The sequence below is a fragment of the Anopheles ziemanni genome, chromosome 2, assembly GCF_943734765.1.
Source record: "Anopheles ziemanni chromosome 2, idAnoZiCoDA_A2_x.2, whole genome shotgun sequence".
NCBI classification, from domain to species: Eukaryota; Metazoa; Arthropoda; class Insecta; order Diptera; family Culicidae; genus Anopheles; species Anopheles ziemanni.
This window is the reverse complement of record NC_080705.1, coordinates 44,755,158-44,768,221: the sequence shown is the minus strand read 5'-3', so window position 1 is coordinate 44,768,221 and position 13,064 is coordinate 44,755,158.

Here is a 13,064-nt window from a genome sequence, read left to right as displayed (position 1 = left end):
TTGGCGCCAACATTGGCAATGTGTGCAAGAACTTTTATACTCGTCCCTAGAAAATCCTGGGTCGGTCTTGCTTTTCCGAGGGATAGCTACCACCACTCTATCTCCGACTGTAATGTCGCTTTCTTTCGCTCCACGATGTTTATCGGCGAACTTTTTTGATTGTAGTTTTGCTGCTGTGTCGTCCTCGCGTACGGCGGTGCGGTCTAGAGCTGTGTTGTCGTTCCACAAGCTCGGAAACGTTCCACGATAACGCCATCCCACGAGTAGCTCAAAGGGTGTAACACCTAGCCGAGAATGATGCTTACGCGTGTTGTGGACGTGGACGTACTCATCCATAGCTTCTCTCCAGCCTCTTCCCTCACGTTTTGCTGCTGCTACAGCCTTTATGACGCCCTGGTTCTGGCGTTCTATAGCACCGTTCGACTGCGGACTCAGGGGAATGGATTTTCTTACCTTCACTCCTTTTGCCTCCCAATGTTCCACAAATTCTGTGCTTTGGAACGGTGGTCCGTTGTCACTTTGTAAGATGAGAGGTAGCCCCCAAACTGAAAAAATTTTGCAAAGGGCCGAATTAGTACTTTTAGCATCTGTTTGTCGCATTTCGACGATCTGGAGATATCGTGAATACGTATCCACACTCAGCAGAAAATCGCCTGTTCCGCAGCCTTGTAACGCGAGGAAATCAATCTGTAGGATTTCCCAAGGCCCTTCTGGTAGTTCGCGGCTGGACAGTGGTATTGGTGGGTTTCTTCTAGAAATAGCAATACATGTCTCGCATGAACCCACGAAATCAACTGCTTCCTTAGCCATGTTGGGCCACCAGAAAAATTCACGCAGGATGCGCTTGGTTGCCCCGCAACCGATGTGTCCACGATGCGCAGCCTCCAGCGCTGTTCTACGGAGGGTATTGGGTAGAACTACCCGATCCTCCTTGAATACAAGAGGCCCCAGAGTTCGCAGGTTTTTTGATTCCGCTTCGTATCGGCGAATGTCCTTGGTCCATTTCCCATCTCTAATTGCTGCTCTAACGCTGCTAACTTCCTCGTCCAGTTCAGAGGCAGACTCTATTTCCGCCCAGGAGATACTCATGTCTCCTGCGTCTAGCGAGTACAACAAGTGTTTCTCGTTTTCTTCGTCGAACGGGTCATCTATCTGAGAATTTTGTATCAGTCTTGACAGCGCATCAGCGATATTAAGGTGGCCGGGAACTCGTTTTACGTTAAACTGATATGGGAGCAGGCGCAGTGCCCAAGCTTCTGCTCGGGTCGTAGCTCTTCTGTTCATTCGATGCGTTCCTCCGAAAATAAATTCATTAGCTTCGGAATCAGTCCTGATAGTAAAAGCATTGTTAATTAAATAAAACGAGAACCTCTCCACACTCCACACGATTGCCAGCGCTTCTTTTTGAGTGTGTGGGTACCGTTGCTCGGTTGGCGTGAGTGCCTTAGATGCACATGCTATTATGCGTGGTCTTCCGCTGCTGTCGAATTGAACTAGAACTGCTCCAAGTCCTATCGGGGACGCGTCTGCGTACAATTCCGTTTCGTCCTTATAATCGAAGTAGCCTAGTCTCGTGATAGCCTTCAGTGCCTCGTTTTTCAAATAATCAAATTCATCTTCCTCCTCCTCCGTCCAGTAGAAGCACTCTGAATTTGCTAGTGTTCTTAGTCTTACTGTCTTCTCGGCTCTGTTGGGAATAAACCGCTCCGTAAAGTTCATCAGACCCAGGAAACTTTTTACTTCTGACAGCGTCTCCGGTCTACGGGCGCTCTCGATCGCTTTCCGTTTGTCATCTTCAACCCTCCAACCGTCCTCGGAGAGGTAGAACCCGAGAAATTTTACTGACTTTGCCCCGAATGTGCACTTCGTATTATTGAGATGCACGTTGTGCTCGCGCAGCCGCTTGAGTACTACTCTGAGGTTGTTATCGTGGTCATCCTTTGTACTTCCATAAACCAGTATGTCGTCTAAGTAGTTTAGAGTACCTGAGCAGCCCTCTAAGATTATTGTTTGCAGAATCTCTTGGAATATGTCTGGTGAGTTGCAGAGTCCAAATGGCAGTCTTTTGAATCTGAAAGTTCCATTCCCGGCGAAGAAATTAGTTAAGTGTCGGCAATCTTCGTGTAGCTCCACGTGAAAGAACGCGCTAGTCAGGTCGATAGTCGAATACCATGATGTTCCGTTGAGCTTTGCTAGGATAGCTTCCAGTGTAGGCATCTTAAACGGTGTTCTTATAATGCTCTTATTAGGGCCTCTCAGGTCTACGACGAGCCGAATGTCTGTTTTCCCTTTCGGGACAACCAAGAGTGATGAACAAAACGACCGATCCATTTCACCGGTTACGCGTTCTATAATCCCGGCGGATAATAGATCATTAAGTCGTTTTTCTGTCTCATCTCTGAATGATGGTGGGATGCTCGTGAAGACGTTCCGTGACGGAGGTAACTCTTTGTCATATGTTAACATTACCGGAGCCACATTGAACTTGGGGAAGTCTTTAAGCACCGCAAGGATCTCTCCTGGAAACAGCCGCGTCGAAAAGTCTTCTTCAAACGCTTGTACAGTGACGCCAGTGCCTAGCTGAAGCACACTATATCTTATCGCCGTGCTTCTGCTTAGTAGTGCTTTTGCCTTCGGGACGACGTAGAATTTTTCCATCAGGTGCGGACGGTCCTCGGAAATATACAGTTCGGCTACGAAGGATCCTAAAACTAGTATTTCACTTTGTACACCGTACGCTTTTAGTGGCCTATGTCTGCCCCCGAATCAATCAGGAAGTTGACCGGTACACCGGCCACGTAGCCAACAATATTGCCTTCATTATGTAAATTCCTTTGAACCGCATACAAAAGATCCCCCTCCTTCTCATGTTTGAGACCGCTGTATGGTCCGAGGGGCTCCTTATCGGTTGAAGTGTGTGATGATTCCTAAAATGGGAGCAATAATAACTATCTTTGTCGTTTTTCAAGCATGTTTGATTAATTGAGGAAATCACCAAGACCGTTGAACTGATCTCATAACTGAACTTAAAAATGAAAAATATCCAGAGTCGATATTTATCCTGCACCAAGATGGGTGGTTAAGTTCTTTTTTTTTTTAATTTTATTTTAATTTAAATTTTTTTTTTTTTTGTTTTTATTATAATTATTACAATTTTTTTTTTTTCATTTGTTTAAAGAATGTATGTATCGGTAAAATGGAGAAGGAAAAAATAATGCTTTTCTTTTAGGAAAAGAGCAAAATGAATATAACAGAACCGAGCTGCTACGCAAAGCATTTTCAACTTAAATGTAACTAAACCGTGGTGTAGTCGAGTTCGCGCAGAGCGTTGGCACTCACAGATACGTCCTCGCGTTTCATTTCCTCCACCGTACCGTCGGCTGCTAATGCTGCGATCTTCTGCGCCTTTATGGGCACGGGAAATTCTTCTCCCTCTTCCACATGCCGTTTTGTCGTGATGCGTAAGTTGGTACGGCACGCACGCTCAAGGTGTCCCATAACTTGGCAATTTCGGCACTTCTTATCCTTCGCGTGACAATTCTGCGGCGAATGAAACTTGCCGTTACACCTCCAACACGGTTCTCGGTGATTTCTTTGGCGATTGTCCATTGATGGTCGTGACGATCCCTCTTTGTATTGGTTGCCACCCCCTTGCCTGGTCCAATAGTTGGGGCGGTAGGATGGGTTCCCACGTTGCCATCCTCCCGTCCGTGAAGTGCTCGCTGGTCTATGAGCATACGACACCGCCGCTATATAATTTCCTGATACTTCCTCCTTTTTATTGTCTACCGTCTCCATACGCACAAAATCTAGATGTTTTCCTTGTCTTACGATTTTTTCCATATCATTCCCAAGCAGATCCGCCATTTCGAACAGTCTTCCCGCTATTTCCGGAACCGAGCGTCTGATCATCGCTTGCACAAGTTCTTCCGCTTTCTGCTCTTCAGAAAGTCCGCACAATCTGGCTTGCGCCTCTAATCTCATGAACCAGTCCGCGAAAGACTCCTTCTCCGTCATCTTCATTTCTCTCAGTCTCAACCGTTCCTTTTTCTCGTCGCACACACTACCGAAAAATTCACCCACACTTTCTATTACGGCTTGGTAAACGTCCTTCCCGCTTTGTTGTGCGCGGTTTTCCTGCACTTCAATGACGTTAAGTAGATAGCTACCGGCAAACACCTTCAACCCTAGAAGTTTCAATGCAGCGTCTGTTTCCCCTTTGCAGGCCGCTATGCGTTCATACTGGTTACGGAACCGTATCCACTCGGCCATGCGCTGATTACTCGGTAAGTCCTCCGAAAATGGTTTTAAGGGCCAAGCTCCGGCAAGGAAATCTCCCTTTCGAGCATGCAGTTCCCCATTTTCCACTTTTCTTCCGGCACTCTGTGGTTCGTCCGTATTCTCAACAGTCCACTCCCGGCTCATTTTTACACTTTTTCTTTTACAAAGGGTTCGTAGTGATTTGGACATCCTCACTCGATCGACTTCGCTTTGCTACTGGCGACAGGCAGCGACCGCGGTATCGGTTATTTCGTGCCACAACTAGTCACCCCTTGCTTTCCCTACCCTCGTTAACCGTTTTTAGGGGCCTTACCGATTTCGGCACTGTACGCTTCAGTTTGGTGGGTCTTTTTAAACAATACCATCGACGCTGCCGTAATCGGTGCAGAGTTGCTAGTAGCCCAAGAGCAGGTGTTCACTTCTACCATGCTACGTTTTTCCATTCCATTGTCATGGAGTAGAGTAGGGGACAACAGCGAGGCTGTTGTTTGAGAGTATCAATGCCAACAATTGTGCAGTAATCCATAGGCCATCGCAAATTTTCGGTAGCCATAGTGTGCTGCCGTTTCGACGTTCGTAGGTCCATCCGGCGGGTGCGCAGTTTTCATGCCGTGTTATTCCATTCCCGTTCTTTCCTGCGCTTTTCTCCCTGTTCAACTCTGCTTGTGGCGTATCCGAAACAAAATTTATTCTTTTGTCAACGCTAAGTATCTATCAACACGCTGGCAGGTGCCCGATTACTCTCTTCCATTCTGTTCCTTCTAACAGTAGTGATACCGCTACACACCAACGAATTATATCGCCGTTGGATTTTTTTTTTTTTTTTTTAGAGCATTTCGTTCACGTCATGAGGTCAGCGGTACCCTCACAGAGGTGTCTCCATACCTTTACGGTATTACATTTACCTGATCAGTCCCATCTTACCCTCGCAGGGGTGTCTCCATACCCTTTCGAGTATTACATTTACGTTACAAGGCCAATAGTACCCTCACAGGGGTGTCTCCATACCCTTTCGAGTATTACAGTTACGTTATAAGGCCAACCGTACCCTCACAGGGGTGTCTTCATACCCTTTCGGGTATTAAATTTTCCAGATCAGGCCAATCTTACCCTCACAGGGGTGTCTCCATACCCTTTCGAGTATTACATTTACGTTATAAAACCAGCAGTACCCTCACAGGGGTGTCTCCATACCCTTACGGGTATTACATTTACATGATCAGTCCCATATTACCCTCGCAGGGGTGTCTCCATACCCTTTCGAGTATTACATTTACGTTATAAGGCCAATAGTACCCTCACAGGGGTGTCTCTATACCCTTTTCGGGTATTACATTTACATCATCAGGCCGATTAGTACGGAATAATCATTCAAAATCTCGCTGTGGCTTAGTTGAACGAAACGCGCCTTTTCTTAGCCTAAATATCTTTGTTTCGAAACTAAACACTATTGATTTCGGGTCCTTACTGGCGCTCATGCGCTTGAGTGAATAAGGAAGGCTGAATATGGCACTAGAGCACGCGCGCGCGAGTCGCTTAATCGCCGCCGCTGCTTCGCTAGAGAGTCCTGAACCGCAGCCGGAATTTTATATTTCACGAAATTGAAACAAAATAGTTCGCTTACCGACATACGCCATTGTCGTGACTGTTGGGCGACGTTTTCTGTTTTCTTTCCAAAACGATTGCTGCACCCTCTACAATTATTACAGTTTTTTTTGGTATCTTTATTTAAGCGATCCTCCATCGCTTACTTCTCTTTGCGACACATACCACAAGACTGACGAGCCCATGTGGGGCTCGCGTGTTCCTAATCCCTCTCTTCCTTTCTCACTTCTCTCCCTAATTCCCCTATTCGAATTTTCTGTCATCCTGCTTTTCGCCTGATTTGAATTTAAACTCGTTTGCGATTCTGCCCGATATGCATGCCGTTGACCATACTATCATTCCGTTACGCTCTTCTTTCATTTTACTTGATCTATTCGTTATCTTTCTTTTACCCTATACTCGATCCCTACACTCGGGTAGGGGGACATCGACGTTGCGGGAGAAATCAATAAATAGACACGAAGTTAAATTTATCATTATCTCCGATGAACTGGCTCTCTTGTCCAACTATCGGCTCTTTTTTATACCAACTTTTTGAACGATTTTACACGGTTTTTGGGAAAGTGTTTGTGACGGTTGCCGTAATAGCTGACTCGTCTAGATGATGTCAACTTGTGTTATAATTGGTCAAAGTGGTAAAGGGTGGCTTTCCGGTGCGAGCTAGTACATGGCCTACGCTGCACTTTGAGTGCGTTTACCTCTTGTTTACCAGCTAGCTTTTTGGTAAACCCTTCGTATGCTAACCAATTGGTTAGCGCCTGTTATTTATGCAATAATGTGTATAGGTGAGGTGATTCTATCACACCCCACACTTCTTTGCCACCTTAGCGATGACCCCATCAATGTGTGCACTAAATGTAAGCCCGTCGTCCGGAGTGACTCCCAGATATTTAACCTGGGAGACTCGGTCAATTGGTTCCGTGTTCATGACAATCGAAAGCTGGCCGATCCACTCCCTCCTCGACATAACCATATACATAGTGTGTTTTACTAACGTTTAATGCGAGTTTCTTGTATCAACCAGCCATCCTGAGCCACCAAGTCTGCATTTTCAAAGGGACTCTGCCTGTTTCACGTCCTTTCGCGATATAAATATTACTGTGGCATCAGCAAAAATATTTATCTCGCAGGAACGTAAGACCTGCTTCATGTCATTTATGTACATGATAAACAAAATTGGTCCAAGAACACTTCCTTGTGGAACCCCAATGGTGTTTTCAATAGGATCTGAAACATATTTTTTGAAAATTGACTTCTGGGTTCTACCTGTTAGATAATCGGTGTGAGCAACAAGGGTCTTGATATTGTTTCAAATGCCCGTTTTAGATCCAAAAAAACTGCAAGCACCGGTTGCCCACTGTCCATCAACCCCTGCCACTTTGCAAGCACCAGGTTCAGTGCGGTTTGACAGGAATGTCCTTCCTGATACCCTGACTGCTCTCGGGCGAGCAGGCCGTTCCAGGTATCCAGGTATTATACCAATTGTTTTTTGATCACAACCTCCTGGACCTTCTCGACAGTGTGAAGCATGTTGATGGGACGGAACTCTTCCGCTTTGATAGCTCCAGTCAGCTTTGGAATAGGAGTCATTGGTGGTGACTCCTTCTATGTCTCCGGAAAAATACCCCTCTCCATCGATTGGTTAATCAAATCCAGGAGCGTCTGCCCTACTACATGAAAGCAATCCTGCAAAGTTTGTGCATTCCCTATTCCTGCCGTTTTGGTCAGGTGAAAACATATCTGCCTAAGCTTGCTCATGTCTATTGGCTGAAAAGAAAATCTATGCCTGGGAGCATCAACTTGCCTCAGCTCGACTGGTTCGTCTATCGTCGGAATGACGCTATTCGCAAAAAAGTTGTTGAACCTTCCGGTGATCACCGGCTCATCGGATTCGAAACAGATAACGAATTTCACTTCCGAAGCTTCCAAAGTTCCTTACTATTGCCTTGATGCTTGCTAATTTCCCTACTGAAGTATACCTCACGAGTAGTTTTTAAAGACCTACTGTACTCGTTTCTTAGTTTAGTGTACTCACACCAACGTGAAGCTAGATTAGTCCGAACACATTTTTTATACCGTCTCTTTTCCGCTTTAAACGTTCTAGAGCCAACGTATACCATATGCCAGAGTATCTAGTCTCCACGATCCTTTCATAAACTAAACTATTCATAGCACTCTCTAGTGCAGCCATGTCAATTGACGTACGGACATATGTTTCAACATACGGCCCGCGGTCGCTTTGAAACAATACATCGACCGTTTGGATCGTTGAATATTGGTTTTCGTTTGAATAGCAAAATGTTTTTTGCGAATGGTTTCACGAAATGCGAATTCCAAAAGAACTTAACGATCGTCTATTTAAACAATTTCTATAAGAAAGTGAAATATAACTTTGATCCACATCACGCCAATAAATGGCGTTTTACAAGAGCATAAGTTTTACACAGATTTTTATAGACAAGCGAATAAATAGTGTTCATAGAAAATAAAAGTTATGTGCTACAAGAGCATTTTAAATAAAATAACAAAAGTGGAAGTTAGCTGTAGTAATACAATCGTGGAGAATCGTAAATCGTGGAGATTCGTGAATCGTGGAGATCCATGAATCGTGGAGATTCGAGAATCATTGAGATTCATGAATCGTGGAGATTCGCGACTCGTGGAATCTTGGAGATTCATGAATCTTTAACATGGAGATTCAGATTCATTGATTCTTTTCAAAGATTCATGAAGATTCATGAATCTGAATCTGATTCGCACAACACTAGCCATAACGCATACGGTAAATTCCCAAATGAACCCCCCCCAGTACCTAAAAGGTATGCAATGGGTGAAACAAATGCCGTTGTGTGAACCGTTTGAATTGAATGTCTCATTAATTTAAATATTATGGTTATACTGGACAGGATGTACAAAATGAACTCCCTCATGCATTACTTGCATGAGTTTATGAAAATTCGGCTACGCAATCAACCTAGGGGTGCGGTATGAGAGGGGCCCATGGGCCGTCTCTCGCTGCTCGCTCGCTGCGGGCGCGCCGCATTTTCAAACTCATTTCTCCAGTCCAACTCATTGGTTTATGATGTCCATCTTGCTAAGTTTAACCGATTAGTTCAAATCATTACAGTTTCTAACGGAAATTCAACGATTCAAATATTCAAACTGAGTTGATGTGCCACCTATTGCATAACTTTCAGGCGCAAACGTGGAAAAAATGACGACGATGCGGCGACGGGGGTATGTATCTTTCAATAGATACATAGCAGCTTTATGAAAATTTGTAGTTTCTCTCTGTAGACCCAAAGTGACAAAGACCCTCTTTAGAGAACCTATTCCAGCATTTAACTTGTTTTTGAACTGTCCTAAAACGTTCATCGTTCAAGTTTAAAAGCAAAGTTTCATGATCAGATATTTTTGCACAAGTATCTGTTGCCACGCTAATGTAGTCTGTATTGCAGTACACATGGTCATTTAATGTCCTGCTATTATTCGCTGCACTAACCTTTTGCTTCAGGCACACCGAGTCCATAAGTTTCGTCAATTTTTCGGACTTAGCATCATTGAACCAATCAATGTTGAAGTCCCCAACTAAGACATTACGTTTGCCAAAATCTAGGAATCTGTCTAACCAGTCCTCCAGAATTTCGACAAATCGTGAGTCACTTGAACTAGGTGAGGCATACAGAACACCATAGGTTGCAGCCGCCATGCCTCGAATCACAGTAAACCCCAAAAACCAGTTGCCTTCCAGTGACTCGTTTAGAATTACCTTGAAGGCAACCGAGTTCCCAGCATAAACTGCAAACCCTCCTGTGTGTCGTGAGTGGGACAAACAGGACACGGCCCTGTACCTTGGTATACTAAACTGATAAAATGCTTCACACTCCGTTATATGCGTCTCAGGTAGAAGGACCAACGCGGGTTGCATCCTTGCTACCGAGTCGCGTAACAGAACATAGCTAGACGATAAACCAGCGACATTGCAATACATGATTTCATATCGCTGTCCTATCCCCAGCAATCTCTGCTATTGGGAATGCTTAGCTATCTTTGATTATTTGAACCGCAGAATTTCCGCTAGAAGCTATAAGCTATGGTTTGAACGAATCAGTGAAACTAGGCAAGATGGACAGCATAAATCAATAAGTTGGACTGGAGAAATGAGTATGAAATGGCGACGCACCCGCAACGAGCGCAGCGAGCTGACTGCGCTAGGTGTACCGAAAAAGGGAGTTTGATATAAATTTGTTAAAAACAAATTAAATTTAAGAGAGGCCCATTGGCCCATGACTTGAAATGTTCGTCCAGAGTCAGAGTAAACCGTCACCTTGCACTAGACCGAATCAAACAACTACGGCTGGAGTTCTTGAAACGTTTGGTGTCAACATTAAATAAAAGAATACCATCATCGTATTCTCTGATGAAAACTGTTCATCGTCGATCCTGTATCTAATACACAGACAGACAGGTTTATATAGCTGAAAATATTGAGCATGTTCCAAAGCACCTGAAAATTGTGTTTTCAACCAAACATTCGTTCGAAGTCATAGATTTTGAAGCAGTTGCTCCCAATAGCTTTAAAATGCCTCCACCATTTATCAAAGTTGAATTAAATTTAATACCGAGGTTAATATGACCATTTTGAAGGACCACGTTCTGCCATGAATGAAAGCCAACTTTGGAGCACAAAAGCCGTAATGTTTCAGCAGGACGGAGCCCGTGACGTACCTCAGAAAGGGCTCAACCGTCGCTGAAGAAAAATATGGAATTTTGGACAATTACATTTGACCTCCGACCAGCCCGCACTTGAATCCTTTGGATTAAACAACATGAGCACATGTTCAGGTTAAAGCCTGTGAACGTTCTAGCACCATTGTTGGAACGCTGACCGGTTCAATTACCAATGCATGGATCTCGAAAACTGACTCATACATTGAGAAGGTATGCTCTCGATTCCGTCTGCGTTTGGAGAAGGCGATCGAGCAAAATGGTAGACCTATTGAGTAATGTATTTAAAGCATTTAAGGCTTAAAAACGATTCCCTAACTAAAACTATATATATATATATATATATATATATATATATTTTTTTTCGATTTTCTATAAAAAAAAATATTTGAGTCTTGGGTATCGATTTTTGCATTTTTGTATGAGACATACTGTATTTTGTCAATATTTTCTTGAGTGATGATAGACAAACTAATTCTCCTTTATATGTATGTTCAATTTTGCTGCCGACTGTATGCGAAAATAAATAAATATTTCAGAATTTCATGTTAATTTGTTGTACACATTTTAGAAGTCTCATAGATTTTTTACGTGCCAGATATAGACCCAACTTTGCGGAGCCTTACTGTGAAAGATTGCTGGAAAATCTTACGACGCTTTATCTCAAAAGAAATTCCGGTACAGTATACAACACACGAAAACTTCTTCAGTTGCACCATTCACTTTAGAAATTAAGCAGGTTCAAGTTATCCTCGACTATTCTGTGTGTGATCAAATGGAAAAATGATTTTCGAAACAATTTGAACCATTGAGCCAGGTGGGAAAATGGTAGAGCAATGCAGCCAGAAACGAACTAAGTGCGAGATGGAATGTTATAAAATGGTACAAAAACCCTCTGAGAAACCCCTTAAATTGCGTTTTTAAGCATCCGAAAGAAGCCTTTCTGTCGGCATTTCACGTATGCATATGAATCGAATACAAACCGTCATCGAAGTCCAACCTTATCGGCCTTCGGTTGGAAACGGTTTGGTACGGTTCATTAATCATATCTACGATAATGTGTTTACAGGTCTAACAAGTCTCTTCCACTGGCGATGCGATGCAAGGCTTTTGCAGGCGGCACCGTGTCAATGATGCCGCCGTCGTCATCCGACAAAACGCAATCCAATCTTCTCTTGAGATGTTCCTACGCGCATCCCGTCAGTTCTTTCGCTTCTGGTTCGTTGTGCACAATTGTGCTGGGATGCTTCGGAGATGAGATGAGTCCCTTCCCTCGGTTCTCCATTATTTTCGGCATTAGGTTTTCAGGGATTTCGGCTTTCTATTCTACTCCGATAATAGCCATTATTATTTCCATGGGCTTTCTTTTAGTCCACTTACATATCCTACACCAACTCGTGACTGTGTGTAAATGCGCGCGTACGTATATGTTTGTGTACGCATGTTGGTCTTACATTGTTCTACCTGTTTCTGACCTATTCCAGCGGTCCGGTGCCGGCATGGATCAGCTAGTAGTCAGGAATTTCAACGTGTTTTCAAGGCAATGCCGTCATTTCCAGCCTGATTTCGTTCTCCCCTGTGGGCTATCTACGGGCCGCAGGCTTGTTGTTTCCTGATATGTTCCGTCCGTTTCTTCATTCCGCTTCATCCCATTACTGCCCGTGTGGTTCTGTTTGATGATCATCACGTTTGCTTTATTCTTCGCCGCCAATGTGCTCCCGGCAGGGCCTTTGGAGCAGAGATGAAGAAGATCACAACCAAAAAAGGCCGACACCGCGCACCATGAGCCGGAGTGCGGAGAAGAACCGATGGGGCTCTACAATCCGGGAAACCAATAATAATAATAATAATAATTTCATAAAAAAGTATCGCACATGGATTCTTTCTATATCAAACAGCATTTTAATTGACCGAATTCGAACAATAATAACGATATGTTTCGTGTACTTTGGAGAATATTTACCTGATCTTATATAGATGCAAGAGTTTTTTGTTAACTGACTACTGACGTGACGCGTTCAAAATCGTTGATCATGATACCTAAACGACAATCGATCTTTTCAAATTTGAGTACATCCTTTACATTGTAGCATTTTGAGTTTAAGCAGTTTATTTAGATTACAATAAAAGTATTAAATCTTTTCACAAGAAGTAATATACTGAATCTAAATGTCTTATAACGTGTTTTAATAACAACCTAATTAATCAAAGGGTTTCATATGTAACGATATATAAATGAAATAAAAAGAAAAACTATGTTGCTAATGTGTACGGCAAGGAAAAAGTAACCAACTGCAGAGGTGAAGAAAGATACAACAAAGAAAATGGCAGAGAAACATAACCAGAGAGAAAGAGAGAAAGTAACCGAAGGATGCTTCTAGGGTCCACAGAGGCGGAATTGCGTTTGGATTTTATGCTCGCGAAGTATGCTGTGTAGAACGCTGGGCTGG